At 37.4% G+C, this 6,000-nt stretch overlaps 1 long non-coding RNA gene across 1 annotated transcript in view; it reads left to right on the top strand.

Moving 5' to 3' along the window:
- Nucleotides 1–513: 513 nt before the first annotated feature.
- LOC139362536 (uncharacterized) overlaps nt 514–6,000 on the top strand; it is a 47,267-nt gene continuing 41,780 nt past the window's right edge. Inside the window, exon 1 of the long non-coding RNA XR_011621669.1 lies at nt 514–555. This is a non-coding gene — a long non-coding RNA (uncharacterized lncRNA). The remainder of the gene's footprint in view (nt 556–6,000) is intronic.

Below are 6,000 nucleotides of genomic sequence, written 5' to 3'. Positions count from 1 at the left end.
TTTTTTCTTCTTTCTGAATCAGAACCAAAATCTTAGGGGAAATCGACTAGCTCCCAATTCCGTAAAGATTTTATTCCTGTAAGGATCCTCCCACCATGCAAAAACAGCTTGTGCTATATAAAAACCAAGACTGTAATCCCACTTGTTGCTTTCCCCGCCCTTTTCCCCCCAGTTTCTGGTCTCTTTACAGCAGCATCTCTCCCAGATCAGTCACTAAAAATCTTTAACTTTGCCTATTTTGATCTGAAAATTAAAGCTTATTTATTATGCATCCTGTTTGTTGTCCTTGAAGAACCCCAGCATTCATTTAAAGGGGTCCAGAATGACTTCTTAAACACATTTCTCTCTTTGCTGCAATTAAACAAAGTGGAGCTGTGATTAGTCCTCCACAGGGGGGAAAGAAAAAGACACCCTTGAATCAAAATGCGGGGACCTGGCTGGGCATTATTGCCTCACAATGCAGGAGTTTATTGCTGAAACCTGCTTATCCCAGAGCTCTGCACTCCATGGGAACTTCAGTCAGGTGGAAAGTTATTCTCTTCTCTGCAGCTTGAAGTATCGTAAGACCCGCTAAAACCCCTAAAGCTCTTCCTAGTAACTGAGACATTTAGGATAATCTTTATGAGAGTTTTGCATGAGCTTCTGCTTTTTGTTGCACTTAGAAGGAGAGTTACTGATGAGCTTTCACTGGCTTCTCCCTTTATTTTTTATTTATTTATTTTTTTAAATCTAAGCCAAAAAGCGCCTGTTTAAGTTAAGTACCACCTCCCTCCAGCCCTTGGGAAACCACTCAAGAGGGCTTTGCTTGGCTCTGTGTTCATGACACATAATGAAAACAATTTTACACTGTGGAGGGAAGTATTGAGCAATTACTGATGTAACAGCCACCTGCAGTAGCGAGCCCTGGCTGCAGCATGGCGCGGTTCATGAATATTTTATGGTGTGGTGTTATTTTGAATGGCTGGGGCAGGTGAAGGAGGCGAGGGTGTAATAAGTAACTCTGCTGGAGGCTGTGTAGCTGCTCTGTTTCCCCGCCGAGCCCACAGTGGAACACCAAGAAGCATCCTGACCCCGCCTGGATCGAGGCGAGGGCAGTTGAGGCAAGAGGCTATGACAAGTCACGGTGGGCACCCTTTACAAACCCTTGTCTGCCGATTTTACACACGATGTCCGGCTTGAAAAGCCTTGGAATCAATCTTGTCTGATTTAATTTGATAAATTAAGTGTGGATAAGGATTAAATGAGAATTTTGTAATGGAGAAAACTTGTTCTTACTCTTTAATCCAGTTAAGATAGTATGAGAGAAACCCTATAAAATCTAAAGTGGTTGCTAGAGAAAGCAAAGTTAAAAAAAGAGAGAGAGAGAGAATTGCCTTTTCACTTGGTAACATTATGTCCACATAGAAGTTGAATGAACGTGCTACTTTTTTTGCTTTCTGGTATTTGCATGTGAAATACATGCAATCCAGATACACACATATCTACCATCATACATGTATATTTTATGGAGGACCTAGAAATACAGGAGGGAAATAAGAATTGTAACATGTTTTACATAATAAAATATCGCTATTGAGATCATTAATGAATAGGTGGAATATTTTGAGTATCACTTTCTTTTTCAAACGTTATTTTTCAAACAGGAAATGTCAAGATTTAAACTGAGTATCATAGCATAAAGAATACATTTCTAGCATTTTGGACTTGGCTTCCTCCTGGCATACTTAAGATTTCAGGCACAAAAATCATATTGTATATGACCAAGATATAAACAGTCTAAAAATTATTTTACATAACAGTTATATGTCTATAGAATGGAGCTATATAAACAAATACTGGTTATCTAGACAATTGATGGAAATTCAAAACAATGCTGTATAAGACTCCATTAAAATTCTTTTTTTAATTTGTAATTTTTTTAAAGAATGATAGAGTGTGCTTTTGAGAAAGCGCCTGAGAAGGTTGTACATTAGACTTCAGGCTGATTATCTTTTCCGTGGAGAACATGCTTAGAAAAAAGATACAAAAGATTTACAGACTCCTTGGGCATAAATTGGCATAGACAACAGAAATTCTGACCAGAAGCACTGAAGGAAAATGTAGCCGAGTCGACATTCTGAGAATAGTGTGGGGCAACAGAGGAATTGCTACAGTGACAATTTGAAGATTATAAAACATACTCTTTAATCTTTTTGTAAGCGATACGTTTATAGGTGTGCTCATAACATTTCATAACATTACATAACATTAATTTAGAGCTTGTTCCAGAATGAAACAATGTGGGGATACGTTAAAATTTTCACTTTAACATTCACCTTGTAGTAAAATATTGAAGTATCACTCCTTCCAGTGGTTGACAATCCCATCTGCACTTCAAAAATTATAAAGTCAGATGCCAAAGATGATAAGTGTGTATACAATCTGGACATGAACCACTTTATCAAATGGCAGTACATTACCTAAATTCTAATATTATTTAGTATTGGCATTATTATCTAATGTGTCCATTGGAAGAATTATCTCAGCTTGCTTGACTTACCATTTATTGTCTATACATAAACTACAATGACAGTTCTTTTTAAATATTGATACTTTTCATTAACAAAGAGGAAACGATGACATCAGATGATCTTGAGAAAACATGTCATTGTGAGCCACCTCTCTCCACAAATTGTTGAATTCAAGAGCAATGCATAAAATACCAAATAGTGTTAATAACAGTAATAGTGATAGAAATTAACATATATTCAAGAAACTCCAAAATATTTAGTTTAATCTGACTATATGTACTTTTTCTGCTTCATAATATATGTTAAAGGTGCCGTGATTAGCAATTTTATAAGGATCAAATTATAAACATGCAGTAAATTTTAGTTTCTTATAATTAGATTTTCACTTTAAGAGATGTTAAACTCTGTATGTAAACGACATTATTTAAAAGCCACCCTTGTAAAAGAAAATTGCTGTTTGACAATTCTATAGAATATTTAAGAAAGGTAATTACACTGCTCTGGTTGTTAAAGATGCAGGTGTTGAAAAAAGTCACTGTTTCTGCTTTTGCATAAAACTCCGATGAGGAAGAGAAAAGAGACATGATGACATGACTCGACTGCCAAATCTTCATCATCAGAATATTGGTTCGCATTGTCTCCTTCTCCTCTCACAAGTAATACAATAATAATCAAAAAAAAAAAAAAAAAATCCCAGCCAATCCACCAAAGCTGAGCAGCTGTGATGAAAGAAAGCAGATATCTCTTTAAAATTCACAGGGGCTCTGTCTGCTGTTTTCAAATCAGATATTGAAATAAAATGTCAACAATAAAACATGGGGCCATTTAAAAAAATCAAAGGCTATACAGTAAAAGAGGGACCAAAAAGTGAATCACAGTAAAAATTTGTCTTGATTGACCCAGTTTCACAGAAATGCTTAAGTCTTTTTTGCTCATTTATTTACTCAAATAGAGTTAACACTCAGATGCGAATGTAATTTTGAAATTACAAATTTAATTAAACCATGAACTAAATTCTTTAATTCAACTTCTTTTGTCTTATAATGTTAAGAAATACTGGACCTTGTGAAGCCCTAAATGTCTGAATTTTATTGAAGAGTAAGACAGTTTTCATGGACTGTAGTATTTTAGACACAGAATTTACATGCATGCACATGTGTGTGCTCTTGCAGACACACACACATTCTGAGTGGCCAGTGTTATTGGAATGGATGTTCTCAGGGATATTGAATCCCTTAGCTTGACAGCAACCACAGGGCCTTTTCTGCATTTGAACATATATAAAGGCTTTGAAAGACATTTGTGTCATCATCTTTTTATATTGAATGAGGAACAGAAGTTAACAGATCATGGGTCAATAAAAATTATACTGTAAAAAGATAAGAACACAAAGGTTTTAGCTGTCGGGCGCTTCATTCTCCTCTTGGCTTTTCCTAGTGCTTTAGAACAGATGCTGAGTTTCATTTGAATTGAGAAAGAATAGGCAGGTGCCATAATATTATTTTTTAAAGTCCCCAAACTATTTCCATATTTAAAAAAAAAAAAACCACTTTGGAAAAGAACAAAAAAGTCACACCACTTTCTTGTACCCTTCCTGAAAGGACACCCAATTAGTCTCATGTTCTTAAATTTACTGGAGATCTTTTGTGTCTATTCTTGTTCCCATCAGAAGGTTTCCTTTTCTACGTAGTAGCTGAAGTCTTATCCCTTCTTTTCACCTTTCTTCAATGTCTCCAGCCACTGAGATCCTCCATCACTTACTGCCTATCCTTTAATTGAGTGGACTTATGTTCTTACTTAACCCTTTCAAATGTATGCGTAGACTACAGTGCAAACAGTGCCTCCCAGAGCTGTGCCATACAGTAGCCCCTTAATACATGATCTCTGCTCCCTAGCATAAATTCTAGTGTCTTCATGGCAAAGGGCATATTTTTCAAATTCTCAGCCCCTGTCTTGCTTCTTCAGTGCCCTTCCCATACCTGGTAGTCAATGAAAACAAACTCGCCAATTTGGAACTACTCCATTTCTCCCCACTCCATTTTTATATAGCAGCCTAGCTTCACAAAGTGCTTTCTGCAGATAACAGCTACTTAATTCCCTTTAGAACCTTGCCAGAACAGCAGGGAAATATTTTCATCCTGATTATACACACAAGGGAACTGAGGCTCCGGAAGTAGGCACATCTAAAGCTGAACTCGGTCTCCTTGCCTGACAATCCAGTGCTTTTGCTGCTCTCCCACACTGCCTCTCCCTTTGATGCTTGTTTTCACATTGCTGAATCATTGGAATTTGACTTAAAGTTAAGTGAAAAGCGCCTGTGTATTGGTCATGGCAGGGTTTGGGACACTGCTTCTCCTAGGCTAGGGCAGGGAGTCTGAGGCAAAGACAGCAAAACAAAACAAAAAAATGGCTGCTGCTATATTGCCTTTCTTGAAAACAGGCTGGAGTCAGGGCTGGGCAGGAGGTGGGGAAGGAGGGAATAGGGTGCCCTTGTGGTTGATAGACTGAATGATTTGAGATCCTTTTGAAGCAAGTCGGTCTTAGTGTTCCCCAACTACCTCTTAGTGACACCTATCGTTGAAGAAAAAAAATTGCTATGGGCATCTAGGCATAATGGGAGTAGCTTTAGACACTGGGTAGTTTACCTGCTCCTGAACAGAAATACTGTCTGACAAACTTGATGGGCAGAAAATTTGAAGCTTCTTCTATGGTACTCTCACAAAGGAAACTGGCTTTCACCTAATGATGAAAACATGTTGGTTATGATTTCTCCTTTGAAGTCCAACTTCCCCAAAACAAGTCTTCAGGAAATAGCATGTAGGTGTCATGAAGTTTTTATTAACCTGTATAGAGCAGCTGGCCCCCAGGATTTACTCTGAATCTTTTTAAGACAGAGCAGCTGCACCATTTCATGTGAAAAACATCTTTAGTCTACACTATACCAAAATTCTAGAACATTCTGTCGTTTTCTGGGGAATGCAAATTCTACTTCATTTAAATTATCTCACCTCACCTTTACCCTCACTCACAGTCACAGAGATTATTTGTGTTCTTCAAACATGAAACTGGTTCCTGCCTTAGGGTCCTCGTACTTATTCTTCCCTTCCAAGGGAATGCTCTTCCCTGAGGGATTTGACTCATACCATCTTTTCGTCCAGGTCTTAGCTTGAAAATCACTCTTCACAGAGAGGACCATTTATAATTGTTCCTCAATTCTCAAAGCATCTTATTTTAATTTTCTTATGAATGATGAGTATTTGAAACCTTTTATTTATCTTTTTAATGCCTTTTTCCTACTGCCCCAAGACAGTTTTATCTGCCTTTTTGACTGCTGATTCCCAATGCTTAAAACAGTGCCTGTGCCACGTACCAGGTACTCAAAACCATTTGCTGAGTGTATGCTAATGAACTAATAGCTTGAGTGAAGACTTCACATAGTATTGCATTACCTTGCATTTATTTAGCACTTCACAGTTTACACAATGCACTC

Source organism: Macaca nemestrina, chromosome 4, assembly GCF_043159975.1.
Source record: "Macaca nemestrina isolate mMacNem1 chromosome 4, mMacNem.hap1, whole genome shotgun sequence".
NCBI lineage: Eukaryota > Metazoa > Chordata > Mammalia > Primates > Cercopithecidae > Macaca > Macaca nemestrina.
The sequence above is the reverse complement of the archived record's forward strand: the minus strand, read 5'-3'. Positions and strand labels throughout refer to the sequence as shown.